The sequence below is a fragment of the Schistocerca piceifrons genome, chromosome 4 (assembly GCF_021461385.2).
Source record: "Schistocerca piceifrons isolate TAMUIC-IGC-003096 chromosome 4, iqSchPice1.1, whole genome shotgun sequence".
Classification (NCBI taxonomy): domain Eukaryota; kingdom Metazoa; phylum Arthropoda; class Insecta; order Orthoptera; family Acrididae; genus Schistocerca; species Schistocerca piceifrons.
In genome coordinates, this window is record NC_060141.1 from 502,541,703 (window position 1) to 502,560,598 (window position 18,896).

An 18,896-nucleotide genomic window follows, 5' to 3' on the forward strand; every position below is an offset into this window, starting at 1 on the left:
CTCTTACTTGTGAAGAAAAATGTACCTATAGCAACAAATACAGCCAATAGTATGTGAAAAAATGATGAAATTTCACAGGTAAAAAAATTATTTTGTTATGTTTTTGAACTTCCACTGCTATGAGTGTGAATCCTGAATCCTGAATCATTCCTGGTCATGCGGACAAAGTTTTATGAATTTATTTGTAAAAGTATAGACGGTGGAAATTAAAATCTCCTGTGGTGCCTCTCCTGCTCCAAGTCGGCCCGTTTGGCGTCCTACCCCCCTTAATGTATATTCTACGTCTACCTCGGTATTCCTCAATACAGCGTGCGGTTGTAATCTCCCGGAATATTTTTCTGATTATTAATCGAAACAGTTTTCTTTGCGGCGGACATGGGTAAAAGGTGGTTAACAGAAAACGCTACGTACTGAACCTGACCGTGTTGCCTAAAGCGAATACGTTTACCTTTTCTTTACGAATACTAAACTTTTTCAGCTTCACAGTGATGAGCCAAAGCATTATGACCAGTTGCTTAACAGCTTGTTTGTCCGTATCCGGAACGAAATACATAACTGATTCTGAATACCAGGGACCCGACAGTTTTCTGGTAGGTTTATGACATTATATGCCTAAGCACAGGTCATGTAATTTACGTAAATAACGGGCCGTTGATTTGTGTACGCGGTGACGGCGCCCGATAGCGACACGGATGTGTCCCATAGGGTTTACATCAGGCGAATTTGGTCGCCGAGACATCAACAGTTAACTCGTCAATCAAATTCGTAAGCATCGCAGTTCACCTAATAGTGCTCTAGGATTGATCGAATGTAGGTTCAGTGAACGATCTCATCCGTTGCCGGATGGCATTCCCGTAAGATTCTGCCGATCAGTGTCTTCTAGTATTCGCTTTCTACACAGCTACATTTGTGACATCTCTTCGTATTACGGCATTCCAGACAGATATGTTTAACAATTCAAGGTAGTAACGGAATCAGATTAGTAAATCTAATACTGCTGTGTTTAAACACCACAGTGCTTTACTAAGCGTGAACCAGTTTGTTGTGGTTTATGCTTGAATTCCTCCTGCCTTCGATTAATCTTACCTAGGCAGTTACATGGAGACCTGCAGACGCCAAGCAACAGTGCAACTTGGTATTTTTCATTTTAACGTAGCTTTTTCATAGGTCAAGGGAGCAACAAATGAGAGAAAAATTCCTAGGACGAACTGGCGATCCAACTTTGGAACTTGAGATTTGTAATTTAGCACTTAAGCACTTTTTTTTTAAACAAAAGTGTTCCCATAGCGATTCTCACGTTGTGACAAAAGTTTATTCACATAATTGTCAGGCTTATCCACTGAGCAACCATTTCTTGTTCCTTAATCCCCTTACAACCTCGTCTTACTCTCTCTCTTCTGTCAGCGAGAAAAAAAATGGTTCAAATGCTTCTAAGCACTATGGGACTTAACATCTGAGGTCATCAGTCCCCTAGACTTAGAACCGCTTAAACCTAACTAACCTAAGGACATCACACACATCCATGCCCGAGGCAGGATTCGAACCGGCGACCGTAGCGGTCACGCGGTTCCTGACTGAAGCGCCTAGAACCGCTCGGCCTCGGCGAGAAAAATTAGTTTACAAGTCTTCGGTCTTCTTAATGCGATCTTCCTGGATAAATGTTACAAAAGCGAAATAAAGTCGCAAAGAAAGCTTCCTCGGATAGCTAGATTCTGGCATACATGCATTTGAGCCTCTTCTAGCTCAGGAGAAATGAAGTTGTGGATTGGGCCTGCGTATGGAAACAGAGTGCTGCAACTTCTTTGGAGCTGGAAGGCATGTTGAAAATGGAAGTCCTTCAGTCCGTAAAGAGTAAAGAGTTCGAAGAAGTCTTGTTTGAGGCTTTTCCGACAGACTAACTGTAGAAATGGTTCTTGGACGAGACGTTTCCAACAATATTTAATCGATGCAGCTAACCAGAACACACTACTGAGCTGTAACTGACGCCTTTGGGCTTGCGCTGAAGACGTCGGTTCATCTTCCGACAGTTAGCGAAAGCAGTAATTTCCATTACCAAACAGGAAATCTTCGCTGGTGGTCAAAGATTTCGGCGCCTTCATGCATGCTTGTTTTCCACTTAGACAGGCACGAATAGAAGACTTCGGTCATCACTGAGCAATGTTTAGGTCGCACATGAAGATGTTTGTCAGCTGGGCTGATGAAATATTGTGGGGTTTCACACCGACGTTCGAAGATGTGGGACGGCGGCGCCGTCTGTTACGAGAGCCTGAAAAATATTTTTGCGGCCAGCTAGAAAGCGATGGAGAACACAATGACCATAATTTCCAGTCTGCAAGTCCCCATTCTTCTTGTACCCACTGAGAGAAATGTTTCTTCTCTTTGTTTATTCAGCGGGATCAGGAACTATGATTGTAAATAAAAGATTTGAGTTCTTACTGATTTATATTAAGTAAAAGTTTCACACGCACAAACATAGTTATATTCCTGGTGATGATAATAATAATGCTGATGCCTCTATCATAAACAGCACTATGAGCAGTTCAGAGGCGACCACTACGGTAAGTTCCTATTAAATGCTCTTTCACTTTGACTTCTAATAATCAAAGTTAACTGCTCGCCACCAAAGTGGAAAATAATATCACCACTTGCCACAAGGTTTTCACATTACGGGTGGCACACAGACAATTACTTCCGCGAAATCTAAGCGATCCAGGACGGTGTATAGTCCTCGCGAGTTCACGTCCTAATTGTACCGAGAAGATGTGTTTAGTTGCAGCTTGTCTGTGACGTCATCCGAGGCAGCGCTTGAGCCGGCGTTCGATGACGCGGATCGTATGATAGCTGGGTGCGAAGAGAAGTGCCACTGCCTCTCAGGCCGTATTTATATATGGGTACAGCGGACGCTCGAAGGGAACATCTGCCGTCGTCTGCAGTATGCCCAGATAGCATCATCTAAGTGGCCGCTTTCTCAAGTGGTTCAAATGGCTCTAAGCACCATGGGCAGCAGCGCGGTTCCGGATTGAAGCGCCGCTTTCTCGGACACATACCATTTCATAACACTGTTGTGTATCAAATTAGCATCTTCGTAATTTTTGTATGAATGGAGTTAAGTTGGCTTTAATCACAGAAAAAGTTTTAGCTCGCCTGTATTTAAACTTTGCCATCTTGATTTTTTAAAACGTAACTGATAGTAGAACATGATCTCTGAATTACATCTTTAAGAGGCCTTGTGTTGATTGGTATTTGCATCAAAGCCTTGAAACTTGTTATAGCTCTATTATTTCATGGGTTTCGTTAGATGCTCCAATCAAAACTTTCTATCATTAATATAAATGATAATCTCTTACAAATAATTTTTTTGTTCCAAATTTAGTTTTCAGTAAATTACTCGAAAACTATTAGAGGTAGCTTAATGGAGTCACATAATTTTTTTCATATCAAATTGAAGCTTCATACCAATCTTCATATTTCTGAGTGTAATATTTAGTGTCTTCAATTTTTCGTAAAAACGCTGTTTTTGCCCCAATTATTGCTCCAAACAAGTTGGGACTTGTAACAGTTGATTCTGACATACATTTGCACATTCTGAACTACTTTTGGCTTTCCAGCTTAATTATTTAGCGCCACTTATTTTTTTCTTTAAACGATGTATTTAGGGAAACATATTCATTTGATCACTCTGAGGTTTAACAATTAACCATTAATATACTGAAGCTTATGTTGAAAATGTTTGGAAAAGCTACTTTAATTTTTAATTTCAGTCTTACTTTATGGTGCAATGCTTGTATGCTACCCACAGGCGCGTTCTGATGCGTGACTTTGGTAAGTCCCGGCACACCCGCTCGCTCAAATGATACAGCACTTGTTTCGCCACAAGATGCTGCAGTTTGTATTCTCATGATACGGTGGCACGATTATTGTTGGTGAGCCTCTTAGGTCGACGACAACGCAATAGTGAGGAATCTTTAAAACTGGCAATATATTTTTTGCCCACACTGTACTGTATTATTGATTTTATGCGGATAAATAATCTGTAAATGTCACATTTGTTCGTCTCGTACTTTGGCAGAAGCCGGGTGTGCTGTGAACACGACTTCTTGGTTATCAGGTGCTCTGTTGGTATGCAGATTAAACCGTTGCTGAATGCATCATACCGGATCACATAAAATGATAGACTACCCCCATGAAGCTATCAGAGTACTTGAAAAATCAGCTGCCGTGCACATAAAAAAAACGTTACTTGGTAAGTATCTAAACTCGTCAGTGGCCTCGCCTATAGCTTGCGGTTGGAGAACCCGGGAATTTCAGTTGAATAATTTACTTTAAGATTTCCGAGTGATAGAAAAATGGTTCAAATGGCTCTGAGCACTATGGGGCTTAACATCTGATGTCGTCAGTCCCCTAGAACTTAGAACTACTTAAACCTAACTAATCTAAGGACATCACACAGCCATGCCCGATGCAGGATTCGAACCTGCGACCGTAGCGGTCGCACGGTTCCAGACTGAAGCGTTTAGAACCGCTCGTCCACAACGGCCGGCCCAAGTGATAGAGTTTGATCTAGTAAAATAATATTTATTCAAACAGTGTGTAAAAAGTACTGATGACACATAAACGGCGAGGTCGTAAAACAATTTGAGAATGAATGTGTATAATTAAAATAGAATAATGATAAGACAATCAATGGTTATTAGGGTCGCTATCTGCACGATGCTGGGCAGTTACAATTGAGTTGGTGCCCAAGCACATAAAGGACATGAATTATGCTTTCAGCTTATTTCGAAACTTTAAAATTACACAAAAAGGAATGAATTCGAATAGAGCATACAGTAGATCAATGAATAAAGGAAGAATCAGAAAAGAAACTTCACTAGGAGACAGTGATCCAACGACTTACTTCGATAGCGAAAAAAACATGAGTAGTTAAGAGAAAAATTCCCTTTCAAGCATGAATTAGATTGCAGAAAAACTTGCATACAGGTTCGTGAAGCCCGTAGATCAAGCTAGGAAGAACAGAAAACAGAAAACATGAATGAACTCTTCCCTCAATATACCGGAGTTCCTGAAGTCGGGAGTGTGCATTGCAAACTGCCTTTGAGGTGGTTGTCGACAAATCAGGGTGTGCCAAACTGCGTGCGTTGTTAACTGCTGCTGCGCTGAGCCGATGTAATGAGATTGCGAAACGCGGATCTCATCATCCTCCTGATCACTCGTCGCGGATGCGCGTAAGTTCAAAGTAAAACTTTGAAAACTTGGCAGAAGACCGAAGCCAAGAAAATCACGTACGAGCGCAGAGTCAAGAGTGGCCTCACCAAGTAGGCATGAGAATCCGAGTATGATTCCGAATGTCTCTCTCAAGGTAGGCTTCCTTCAGACTTTGGTGAGGCACCTCGCACAATGTTTTCTAGCGAACCCCAGAAAGGGCCTAAGTGCTCTTCCAATCACGGATCTGCAAGTCCGTTCCCTAGATCCCAACATAAAGTGAAAGATGTGTCCGCCAACGAGATACGTGTATAAAGAAATGGGAAACGAGTGTCTCCGCGTTCCCACGTACAGACTTGTTTGTCGGAAATTCTGGAAACTTCGCTGGAATTCGCACAGGGTTCCCAAGGGAAGGGCAAAGTTCGGAAATCTGCAGACGCACGAGTGGCTATTTATTTTGTTTTTATTATTTTATTTAGTTTATTTATTTATTTATTGTTCCGTGGGACCAAATTAAGGAGAAGTCTCCATGGTCATGGAACGAGTCAATACATGAAATTATAACACGATATTAGAAACAGATACAATGAAATATAAAAAAACATATTCAGGTGACAAGTCGTAAGTTTAAATGAAGAAAATCAACAATGTAACACTGGAATTTGCTTAATTTTTTAGCTCTTCCAGGAGCTCCTCGACAGAATAGGAGGAGTGAGCCATGAGGAAACTCTTCAGTTTAGACTTAGAAGAGTTTGGGCTACTGCTAAGATTTTTGAGTTCTTGTGGTAGCTTATTGAAAATGGATGCTGCAGAATACTGCACTCCTTTCTGCAGGAGAGTCAAGGAAGTGCATTCTACATGCAGATTTGATTTCTGCCTAGTATTAACTGAGTGAAAGCTGCTAACTCTTGGGAATAGGCTAATATTGCTAACAACAAACGACATTAAAGAAAATATATACTGTGAGGGCAATGTCAGAATTCCCAGATTTTTGAATAGGGGTCGACAAGAGGTTCTCGAACTTACACCACATATAGCTCGAACAGCCCGTTTTTGAGCCAAAAATACCCTTTTTGAATCAGAAGAATTACCCCAAAAAATAATACCATGCGACATAAGCGTATGAAAATATGCGAAGTAGACTACTTTTCGTGTTGAAGTGTCACTTATTTCAGATACTGTTCTAATGGTAAATAAAGCAGCATTTAGCTTCTGGACAAGATCCTGGACATGGGCTTTCCACAACAGCTTACTATCTATCCGAACGCCTAGGAACTTTAACTGTTCCGTCTCGCTTATAATATGTCTATTCTGTCTGATAAAAATATCGGTTCTTGTTAAATTGTGAGTTAGAAACTGTAAAAACTGAGTCTTACTGTGATTTAGCATCAAATTATTTTCCACAAGCCACGAACTTATTTCATGAATTACATTATTTGTTACTGTTTCAATATTACACACAAGATCCTTCACTATTTTTTGTTTGTGGAATCACGTCTGGAGACCACATACAGGACGATAACGGCAAGTGGACAGATGAGGATCCCATCCATAGGTTACAAACAAGTGGAGTTCTCTCACCTTCCGTCAACGGTTTCCTGTTCTGCGATAGAAGACACTAGTCTTCCATTCCGCTACTCAGTGTCTGCAGAGGCTGAGCCAGAAAGATAATTCATGAAAGCCTCGCCTGACAGTACGTGCGGTTTAGTAGCGTAGGACCTGCCTTCCAAGTGACCGGCAGCTCTCCCAAAGCGGTGAAACTTCTGTTTTCACCCGAGCGAGAAGGAGTTCCCTGGTGAAGATCAGATGCAATGAATGGGAAAAAACTACTACAGTAATTAAAGGTGAGGTACTGAGGGGTGGCTAACTTATGTTGCTAAAAGCTACCCCTAACCACTCGTGTAATCAGCAGGCAATACTGGAGAAAAGTTGAAAAGTAAAAACTGAATCGGAAAGTAAATGAGGCAAGAGAGTCTCGTATACAAGTTCAGTAAGCAAAATGGTTCAAATGGCTCTGAGCAGCATGGGACTTAACATCTGAGGTCATCAGTCCCCTAGAACTTGAAACTACTTAAACCTAACTAACCTAAGGACATCACACACATCCATGCCCGAGGCAGGATTCGAACGTGCGACCGTAGCGGTGGCGCGCTTCCACACTGAAGCCCCTAGAACCGCTCGGCCACATCGGCCGGCTTTCAGTAAGCACTTAGGATAAAATGTGAGGAGAAAGGCTTGAAATAGGCCACCACCTCACAACTTACTGAAGGAAGAACAATGACCAGTCCCAATGTAATACCTCTGTCAGTTGGATGTGAGATGCTGTTCTCCTGACGGAGGCCAGTTTCTCCTTGACCCATTTCAAGATTGCGGTTCCTACACGCGTCACCGAGACAGACTTCTTGTGTGTGGCTGAAAATTTCTCCTCTGCAGAGGAGCCGCTTTGAGGAGGCCGCCTTGCATACAGGGTGAGGTGGCCGCACAGGCCTCACTTTAACGCAATGCTTTCACAAAGTGCTAACGCAGGCAGCCGCAGTTTCGCTACTTAGGGCGGCTGCAATTTAATCTGCGCGGTGCCCCCTCAGCTTCCGCCTATCTGCTGTTTACGAAATAATTGAGCACTTCCTGGAAGCGGCCTCCCTCTTATCGCTGACGGCAGAGACGGGCGTGCGGACAAGGTTCCGCCCGAGAAACTCTTACCTGCAAGTCTCGGCGGCCGCTCCTTCACTCCACTGCCGCATGCCTTAGTTCTAGGATGGGTTAGCTGGACTGAAAGGCGTCCCGGCAGTGGTTCGAAACTACGGCGATCCGTGCGACTTTTCATAAATTCCATGTTTCAGTTTTAAGAAAAGACAAGGTATTTTTGTACTATTTGTCAAATTTTAAAAGCGTCTGACAATATAAAATTGTGCGGTTGTGTTTGAAAATCTTACACCTTCGACATCGAATGACGAAGACGCGTCGATAGTGAAGATCATGGACACAGTAGGATTAGTGCCTCCGTCACAAGCTGATGTAGAGTGCGTGCAAGATAACTTGGCACATTCCTGCTTAAACGTCGTGGGAGGGGAGGGGAGAACGGTAGTGGTGTGGGCTCCGTTGTGGACGGCTACCGCATGGTCGGGGAGCTGCAGTGTAGCAGCAGAAGTCTACACACAAACGCATATCTCACTAACTCATCAGCAGCAGTTAGAGAGTCTGCAAACGATCATATTAACAGATTATGGGTCAGGCAGCTTGTGGCATTGCTGACTCTCCATTACAGGGCCCTAGGTTCGATTCCCAGCCGGGTTCCGCATTTTCTCCACTCATAACAGGGGTGTGAGTTGTTTTGATCATCATCATTATCGTTGACCCACAAGTCTCTGGAGTGGTGTCAAATACAAAGAATTGCACCAGATAGCTTAACTCCCCAGAAGATGACTCCTGAGCAAATATGCCATATGTACATTTTACTTCAACAAGTTATGTCACTAAAAGTTGTAATTCGAGAAATACTGCCATTTAAAGTCAACTTTTTTTCACATTATAAATGAAGGAAGCAAGACTGGGTTTAATGTCCCATCGACATCGAAGTATTAGAGACGGAACACATGTTCCGATTGTGTCCAGGATGGGGAAGGAAATCGGCCGAGCTCTTTCAAAGGAACCATCCCGACATTTGCCTGGAGCGATTTAGTGAAATCATCTGAAATCTAAATCTGGATGTCCGGATGAAGGTTTGAATCGTCATCCTCCTGAATGCAAGTCCAGTAGGCCAACAATTCCGCCATCCCACTCGGTTTTTCTCATTATATAAATTGAAGGCAGACAATGAGTGAACTTAGAACTACTTAAACCTAACTAACCTAAGGACATCACACACATCCATGCCCGAGGCAGGATTCGAGCCTGCGACCGTAGCGGTCGCGCGGTTCCAGACTGAAGCGCCTAGAACCGCTTGACCACACCGGTCGGCGCCACAGGGGGCACCGGGCGAGACCAAGACCATACAGGTGGAAAAAGAGAGAGAGAGAGAGAGAGAGAGAGAGAGAGAGAGAGAGCGTACATGCGAGACAAGAGAGAGACGGCTTCTCGCCGCTGCAGCTATACAACGGTTGGAACGGGACACAAATACGGCGCGCCCATGAAAGGTGCGAGAACTGCTCGAAATTTCAGTCCTCATTGGCAGAAAACGCGTAGGGATACATGTGAGAGGAACTGGAAAGGTTGGCGGCAACAAGAGGTTGGGAGACTCTGGTTTCGGGTAGTGCTGGGCAGACAGGGAGTGTCTCGTTTGCGAGTGGAGGCCTAGACATAGTTAGGTTTGGAGATATTGCTGGCATTGCGACCAGTGATCCTTTGCCACTTTTTCAGAGTTAGTGCACACATCTCCACAAATGCAGAATCATCTCTTGCTCTGAGAAGAGAAAACAGATTTGTGCTTACTTGTGGCGCTCGAATTAAGTGCTGCTTTGCTGCCGCACACTTGAGTGTACCAACTACTCCTGGAATTTGTACAAGTAGATTGTGAATAGACTCGTGACGGACTCCGCAATCGAACAACTTACTGTCAGGAGTTTTCGGACGCATAAAGTCGTGATTTCACAGGGGAAAGGCGACGTCACGCCGGTGCCTGGCACGGCCGTCGTGATCTTCACGCTGAATTACAGTTATATTAGCGCAAATAGCTGTCAAAGTAGGACACTGTAATTGTAAATGAGTACGTGTTCCTCTAGCTCTTTGCCTGATCTCTCTGATTACGAGTCCGTCTAGGTGGAGCTTCAGTAGAACAACGACTTGCGTGACCAGCATCAACCAACATAAGTTATGGAAAGGGGCGCGATGAGGAACAGAGTTTCCATTGTGCCAATGTTAGGGTAGTGAGTTTAAAAAGTTAATTTTATTGGTGTTATAACGTCTTAGGTTAGTAACATTGCTCATCCGGTTTTTAATTAATAAATTTGTGATTTGATTACATACCATAATTACATGTATAATCATTTCCATAAGTAATAAACCATTTGTTGAGAATAAGACATTTTATTAACAGAAATCATAGTTCAAAACTGATGCAAATGGTATTGGGGTTATTATTCGCGCAGTTAAACTGAGCCAAAGTCGGATAACTCTAAATAAGTAACGATGTTTCATAAACATTATAATCCTGTACGTTGCAAGAGGAGCGACGTGTTTAAAGACCAGCTGAATCAACACAAGATGGTGTTCACGATAAACCGTGTGTTATGTGAACTACAATTAGTGGAAAACTTGTTGGGAATTCTATGAGCAACAGTTTCAATATGGTAGAGTTATGGCAATACCTCCAGCGAAGTCTGGAATGCAAAAGCCAATGGCGTAGTGGCACACAACGGGCTCTGTAGCGAATAAAAACCGCAACTACCCGAAAACGATTAGGACACCGCGTCAGTCTTATTGTAAATAATTTTAAAGTTTCATGCCATTACATATACAGTAAAGGCAACAGACTAATGCAACACCTCATACAGCGAAAATGTCACGCACAAATGCCTTAATACACGAGAAATGCACTTGAAAATGAGAATGATTTCCAGAAACGCGTCGAGCAAAAAATAAATAAAAGAAAATTGTGACTGGTAGCAGAAACACTAACCATTTACTTTCACATTCGCAGGTTTCACCAACCACTTATAATGTACGACATAGAATTATTAGTATAAAAAGAACTCTAGAAATATTGCGATGTCGTACCGCGTCCCAACCGACTGGTATTTATCACACTCATTCGACATTATCCTTTATCTCGGAGCGGAGGCAGCCCTACTGTTTTGATGAGGCCACTGAGTCGTCTAGGAGAGGCTCCAAAGAAATGGCGCTGCAAAAGAGAAGGGCACTGCGAATTACGCAATTAAGGAATTCTTGCTCCTGAGGAGGTCCTTCCATTCGCTCCGCGGAAGCGCCGACAGAGGCAGATTCAGGGCTCCGAAACTGCAAAGGGGGAGGTGGCCGAGCCACGGCTGAAAGGCCTGAATGCAGTTAACGACGTCCAGCGCTGAAAGGAGTTACTCCTGCGAAGAACGCAGTTATGAAACGTTACGAACGCCGAGGGGCCCATGCGCCCCTTCTGCTTGTCGGAAAGAGTGGAGACTAGGCCCGACTGAATGGAGCGGAATTCGCAATAAAAACTGAGCGGCAAAAATCTGATAGCACTTCCAGGGGAGCCAACTGCAGTCTTGCGTGTAGGTCCATCGACGGCCACGAACGTCTGAAAGCTATCAAGGCATTGAAACTGATTACACCGTGCCTGTATTGTCAACGAAATATTCAAGCCCACACAAAGCAGGATTTCCTTACACACAGCTTGAAAGACCGCACAAAAGAGAATATAGGATGCAACACATACGACTTTGATCAGTCGCTCTGACCATTTTTTCACACACAACAGATCTCCGGCTCTCTTGTCTGCTGTTATAAAGCCTTGCGTTTTCTCATGTCTTGGTGGGATCGTCTTACCGCATTTGCGATGTCCAACCAGTATGTCCCGCTTGGCGAATAATATTCGAGCATTGCTCCGTAAATACAATGACCGAAAGAAAACAGCAACAAGAAGGAGGAGTTATGCGACATAAACAAAAGTTGGTAGGCATGTTTCTACATCTGAAGGTTTTCTTGAATAACATTAACTTATCACGTCCGCTATCAAAGGTTACTTGAGCTGACGAACGTTAAACGAGTATTTAAAGAAAACGTGATCTGCATCATCATAGTGGCGCTGTCAGCGTCACTCTTATTTGACTAGCGCGATTTGAAGAGACATCATAGGATGTCTGCTAAGATTTCACACCACTCACGTAAGAATGGAGCTGGTAGCGTCACTATGAGGATGCAGATCAGGTTTTCTTTAAATACACACTGTACCGGTCGCCAGCGTTAATAAACTTTGAGAATGGACGTGTCAAATTAATGTTAGTCAGGAACGGCGGTATCAACACCTCACTGAGTTTAGAAGAGGTCATGTAATAGCGCTACAAGAAGTGGATCCCACGGCCTCGTATCACTAGCAGTCGAGATGACAGGCATCTTATCCGCATGGCTGTAATGGATCGTGCAGCCACGTCTCGATCCCTGAGTCAACAGATGGGGACGTTTGCAGGACAACAACCATCTGCACGAACAGTTCGACGTCGTTTGCAGCAGCATTGACTATCAGCTCGGAGACCATGGCTGCGGTTACCCTTGAAGCTGCATCACACACAGAAGCGCCTGCAATTGACTCCTCAACGACGAACCTGGGTGCACGAATGGAAAAACGTCATTTTTTCGGATGAATCCAGCTTCCGTTTAAAGCATTATGATGGTCGCATCCGTGTTTGGCGACAACGCGGTGAACGCACATTGGAAGTGCGTATTCGTCATCGCCGTACTGGCGTATCACCCGGCGTGATGGTATGGGGTACCATTGGTTACACGTCACGGTCACCTCTTGTTCGCATTGACGGCACTTTTAACAGTGGACGTTACATTTCAGATGTGTTACGACCCGTGGCTCTACCCTTCATTCGATCCCTGCAAAACCCTACATTTCAGCAGAATAATGCACGACCGCATGTTGCAGGTCCTGTACGGGCCTTTCTGGATACAGAAAATGTTCGACTGCTGCCCTGGCCAGAACATTCTCCAGATCTCTCACCAATTGAAAACGTCTGGTCAATGGTGGCCGAGCAACTGGCTTGTCACAATACGCCAGTCACTACTCTTGATGAACTGTGGTATCGCGTTGAAACTGCATGGGAAGCTGTACCTGTACACGCCATCCAAGCTCTGTTTGACTCAATGCCCATGCGTATCAAGGCCGTTATTACGGCCAGAAGTGGTTGTTCTGGGTACTGATTTCTCAGGATCTATGCAACCAAACTGCGTGAAAATGTAATCACTTGTCAGTTCTAGTATAATATATTTTTCCAATGAATACCCGTTTATCATCTGCATTTCTTCTTGGTGTAGCAATTTGAATGGCCAGTAGTGTAGATTTGGACGTAGATATTTACGTTTTCTGTGATCTCCTAAAATCGCTCGAACTAAATTCCCGAATGGTTCTTCTAACAAGAATACGATCCTCTTCTTTCCTCCGCGTTTTTCTCCAGCTGTTTTAGTGCAGCGTCTCTAATGAGCACAGCGTCGACTGGCTGCTGCACTCGAGCCTTCCTGCATTCTTATGCGGGTGCAGAACGTTATCGGTAGTACTGTAGCAGCTGTGCAAACAGTACAGAGAACCCTGGCACGTAAGTCAATGGAGAGCTGGTCCGCCGCAGAGGCCCCATTAGCAAATAGCCAGGGCGGCCGGCCGGCGCGCGACGGTCGCTGGCCTCTGACCCAGACGCGGCGACCGCGCTGCAGCTTCCAGGAACACAGCCGCAGCCGCGGCCGCGCTTAAAGTAGCGCAAATCACTGCACCCGTTTCTTTCTCCTGAATTTATCTCCATCTACTGAAGCTCTGAACCGAGGCAGAGTTTTCGCAATGTTCTGTTTTTCCTTGCGCGGCGTGACGGTACGTTATAAGACAAGAAAAATGGCGCAGTACGAAGGAATTATCCGAGTGGCATGAAAGTCGGCAGATGTGATGTAGATGTACAGACAAAAAATTTTCACTTTCAGAAAACTGGATGATTTATTAAAGAGAAAGAGCTTTACAAATTGAGCAAGCGAATAAAGCGTCGCCCGCCGGTGTGGCCGAGCGGTTCTAGGCGCTTCAGTCTGGAACTGCGGTGCTGCTACGGTCGCAGGTTCGAATCCTGCCTCGGGCATGGATGTGTGAGATGTCCTTAGGTTAGTTAGGTTCAAGTAGTCCTCACAGGCCTGTTAGGTGCGTTGTGAAATCTGCAAGTTATAAGGACTTCCTTGTGCGACATGTGATTCCGAATTTATAAGAACGCAACTGTATCCACGCCACTCTCTTCATATAAGATGGGCCGACATCACATGTCGGTTGCCAGGTGAAAGATTTTCTCTGAGAAACCTTCGATAGCTACCTCAGCATCTCTAAGCAATTTCAAGATGTGTGGCCTTCCAATCACCTCGACCTAAATCCAAGTGACTTTTGGCTGTGGAGACATCTGACAGATCGTGTCTATGAGGCGTCTATCCGGGTTCTTCCTGATATGAAGGGTGGCATACGACGACGTAACGATCTGATTACGCCGAATATGCTGTAAGCAACTGTCAACTATGCCATGTTACGAATGCAGCATGTTGCTGAGTCGGAAGACCGTACTGAACATAAGTTGTAACTTGTGGCCATATCTTAATAAACGGTTATCACGTGTTTTATTTTTCTGCACCTACACCACATTCTGACTGCTTACAGCGCCATATTTGCACCTGGTGGCAGAAAGTGGAAGTATCATTTTTTTGGACTATTCTGCGGGCCTACCGATTAATGAACCACTAATTCCCTTTCTCATCCTTCAACTCTTATGATTGCAGTCTAGTTTTTGTGCAAGGTGGGTACCGGCTATGACAGTAAAATTACAATTTAAATGGCAAGTGGATCATTTATTTCAAGAAATAGTTAAGAAGTCCGCCTCTTTTACAGGTGAGACAAACTGTCCTAATATGTTATGCCCATGTCTGGCGGCAAAGCATCCACGCCTTCCTAAATATTGCCAAAGAGGAAAAAAATTGTCTATGGACTGCAAAGTTCTGTTACGATGAAGCCAGTCGCGTATTTTTGTGGCTGTATGATTTGTGCCTTTTGTGAAACTGCAGTTAATTTTTATATCTAATAGTTGTAGCAGGCTACATGACGTACGGGTTAAGGAGCCAGATTCGCCTACGGGAGGAGTGTGGTTCAATTCCCGTCGCTGATTCACGATTATCATTTCCGTGATTTGTGTCGATCATTTCCGCTGAATACTGGAATGTTTCGTCTGAAAACACCTCTGGGAATTTACTGCCACATTCTTGTGCATTCGAAGCTTTCGCTGCCTCTATTAACCTCCTCGTCGTCGGAATACCCAATTCCTTGAAATTCCTTTTTTCCTTCCTTCCAAAGTTCGCATAAGCGTTAGCGGCACTCCCCTACCCTCCAGATTTACGTCTACTCGATTTCTGTCCTGCGGGAGGACTTAAGTTTATAATTAACTCTATTTCAACAGATACAGAAGTAGCTCTTTTCCTTGCTGGGGGAATCTGACCGCTGCAACTGTGCGCTAGTTCATCATGAGCGAGAGAACTAATTTACTTTCATCTGTGATACGGAGGCCATGCTTCTCTGTCCATACGTTATTAATCAAAGCGGTACGGAACCGCGGCACACTCCAAGCCCTTCTAGTTTGTAGAAGGAATTTCGAAGCACGGTTTATTTCTCCAGACTGCAATTCGTTAGGGGTGGGATAAATTGTTAATAATTACGAGTAGCAGGTTACGAAGTTCCAGTTACAGCGAGGTAGTAGGTTCTAGAAATCTATCATTCTGTTAAACAGATTTCATGTAGGCCGTGAAATACGAAAGCAGGAAACGAAAAATACATTGATGTTGCACTCTATACTGCAGCTGAATGCGTCTGCTAGACCACAGATATATGGAAAACTAAAAATAATGAAAATTATCCAGCTGTGACTGCACTTTTCATATTCTTAGTCACTCTGAAACAATGTTTCGCCATAAATACCGCACTGTGCAGTTTTGTTACTTTCTTCACTGACGGTAAAATATCCCATACATAACTAGATTTGTCTTCTTACATCTTGATGGCAATCACATTCAACTACATACAAAACAGACTGTAAAATTTCTACACTTCGCTTTCCAACATTAAATCACGTTTGAATAATATACGTGTAATGGACTGCAGTCCGGAACTCACAACACACTTGGAGCTGCAAACGTGTCATGGCTCCCGTACTGGGAGAGTGCCTCTGCTTGCTCTGTAGAACGACTCTCCACTCTGTGGCCTGCCCCTGTCAGCTGTTACCGCAGGAACGAATACGTACCACTTACGAATAATACCCTGCCAGAGCAGAATTATTGATCAGCCTCGGCTTAACGTTTGTTACGGAATGCTCCGAAGGGCCGAACACGGACAGGTGAATAATAATAATTGTAGTATACACTGAAGAGCCAAAGAAACTGGTATACATGACTAATATCGTGCGGGCCCCCGCGAACACGCAGAAGTGCCGCAACACGACGTGACATGGACTCGACTAATGTCTAAAGTAGTGCTGGAGGGAACTGACACCATGAATGGTGCACGTCTTCCTAAATCCGTAAGACTACGACTGGGTGGAGATCTCTTCTGAACAGCACGTTGCAAGGCATTCCAGATATGCTCAAGATTGTTCATGTCTGGGGAGTCAGGTGTTTAAACTCCGAAGAGTGTTCCTGGAGCCACTCTGTAGCAATTATGGGCGTGTGGGGTATCTCATTGGCCTGCTGCAATTGCCCAAGGCCGTCGGAACGCACGATGGACGTGAATGGATGCAGGTGATCAGACAGGATGCTTACGTACTTGTCACCTATCAGAGTCGAATTTAGATGTATCAGGGGTCCCATATCGCTCCGCCTCGCACGCCCCAAATCATTGCAGAGCCTCCACCAGCTTGAACAGTCCCCTGCTGACATGCAGGGTCCATGGATTCATGAGGTTGTCTCCATACTCGTACACGTCCATCCGCTCGATACAATTTTAAACCAGTCTAGTCCGACCAGGCAACATGTTTTCAGTCATCAACAGCCCAATGTCGGTGTTGACGAGCCCAGGCGAGACATAAAGCTCTGTGTCATGCGTCATCAAGGGTACACTAGTGGGCCTTCGGCTCCGAAAGCCCATATCGATGATGTTTCGTTGAATGGTTCGCTCCGCTCACACTTGTTGATGGCTCAGCATTGGTTAAAATGGTTCAAATGGCTCTGAGCACTATGGGACTTAACATCTGCCGGCCGAAGTGGCCGTGCGGTTAAAGGCGCTGCAGTCTGGAACCGCAAGACCGCTACGTCGCAGGTTCGAATCCTGCCTCGGGCATGGCTGTTTGTGATGTCCTTAGGTTAGTTAGGTTTAACTAGTTCTAAGTTATAGGGGACTAATGACCTCAGCAGTTGAGTCCCATAGTGCTCAGAGCCATTTGAACCACTTAACATCTGTGGTCATCAGTCCCCTAGAACTTAGAACTACTTAAACCTAACTAACCCAAGGACATCACACACATCCATGCCCGAGGCATGATTCGAACCTGCGACCGTAGCGGTCACGCGGTTCCAGACTGAAGCGTCTAGAACCGCAGGGCCACACCGGCCGGCGATGGCTCAGCATTGAAATCTGCAGCAAAGTGCAGAAGGGTTACACTCCAATCAGGTTGAACGATTCTCTTCTGTCGTCGTTGGTCCTGTTCTTGCAGGATCTTTTTCCGGCCGCAGTGATGTCGGAGATTTGATTTTTTGCTGGATTCCTGATATTCACGGTACGCTCGTGAAATTGTCGTACTGGAAAATCCCCACTTCGGAGATGCTGTGTCCCATCGCTCGTGCGCCGACTATAACATCACGTTCAAACTCACTTAAATCTTGATAGCCGGCCATTGTAGCAGCAGTAACCGATGTAACAACTGCGCCACACACTTGTTGCCTTATATAGGCGTTGCCGACGGCAGCGCCGTATTCTGCCTGTTTACATATCTCTGTATTTGAATATGTATGCCTATATCAGTTTCTCTGGCGCTTCAGTGTTTATGCAGACTGAAGCGACGGATGAAAATTTGTACTAAGGATGCGATTCAAACCTGGGTCTGCTGTTCACTAGGCGGATGCGTTAACCGCTACACCAACCTCGGTGGTTTGCATAACTACCCTCACATGACCCCTCCTTCACGCCTCAGTCCACTTGGTATTCCCTATAAACTCGAACAGAATTGCGGAAGCTCTCCAACTGTACTGGAATAGCACCTCAGCATCGAATGAAAAGGGGGATCCTGCTTGAAACCCAGGAATAGGTGCTTTAATCAAATGAAACTACATGGTTACAGAGACCTTTTCCAGTCTCATACATCTGTTATGTGTACATGCACACTGAAGTGACGAATGAAAATTTGTGCCATGGCTGGCATTCAAATCCGGGTCTCCTGGTCATTATGCAGATGCGTTAACTACTACACCGAACTGACACAGTGATTTTTATCCTTGTAAGCCTCCTCTCATCTACATCTACATCTACATCCATACTCCGAAATCCACCTGACGCTGTGTGGCGGAGAGTGCATTGAGTACCTTCTATTCCAGTCTCGTATTGTTCGTGGAAAGAAAGATTGTCGGTATGCCTCTGTGTGGGCGCTAATCTCTCTGATTTTATCCTCATGGTTTCTTCGCGAGATATACGTAGAAGGGAGCAATATACTGCTTGACTCCTCGGTGAAAGTATGTTCTCGAAACTTCAACAAAAGCCCGTACCGAACTACTGAGCGTCTGTCTTGCAGAGTCTTCCACTGGAGTTTATCTATCATCTCCGCAAAGCTTTCGCGATTACTAAATGATCCTGTAACGAAGCGCTCTACTCTCCATAGGATCTTCTCTATCTCTTCTATCAACACTGTCTGGTACGGATTCCACACCAGTGAGCAGTATTGAAGCAGTGGGCGAACAAGTGTACTGTAACCTACTTCCTTTGTTTTCGGACTGCATTTCCTTAGGATTCTTCCAATGAAACTCAGTCTAGCATCAGCTTTACCGACGATTAATTTTAT

General features: G+C 44.5%; 1 protein-coding gene across 4 annotated transcripts in view; it reads right to left on the reverse strand.

The window, feature by feature from the left end:
- The window catches only part of LOC124794698 (irregular chiasm C-roughest protein), a 1,925,819-nt gene that overhangs the window by 139,910 nt on the left and 1,767,013 nt on the right, over positions 1-18,896 (reverse strand). The gene's annotated exons all lie outside the window — the stretch shown is intronic.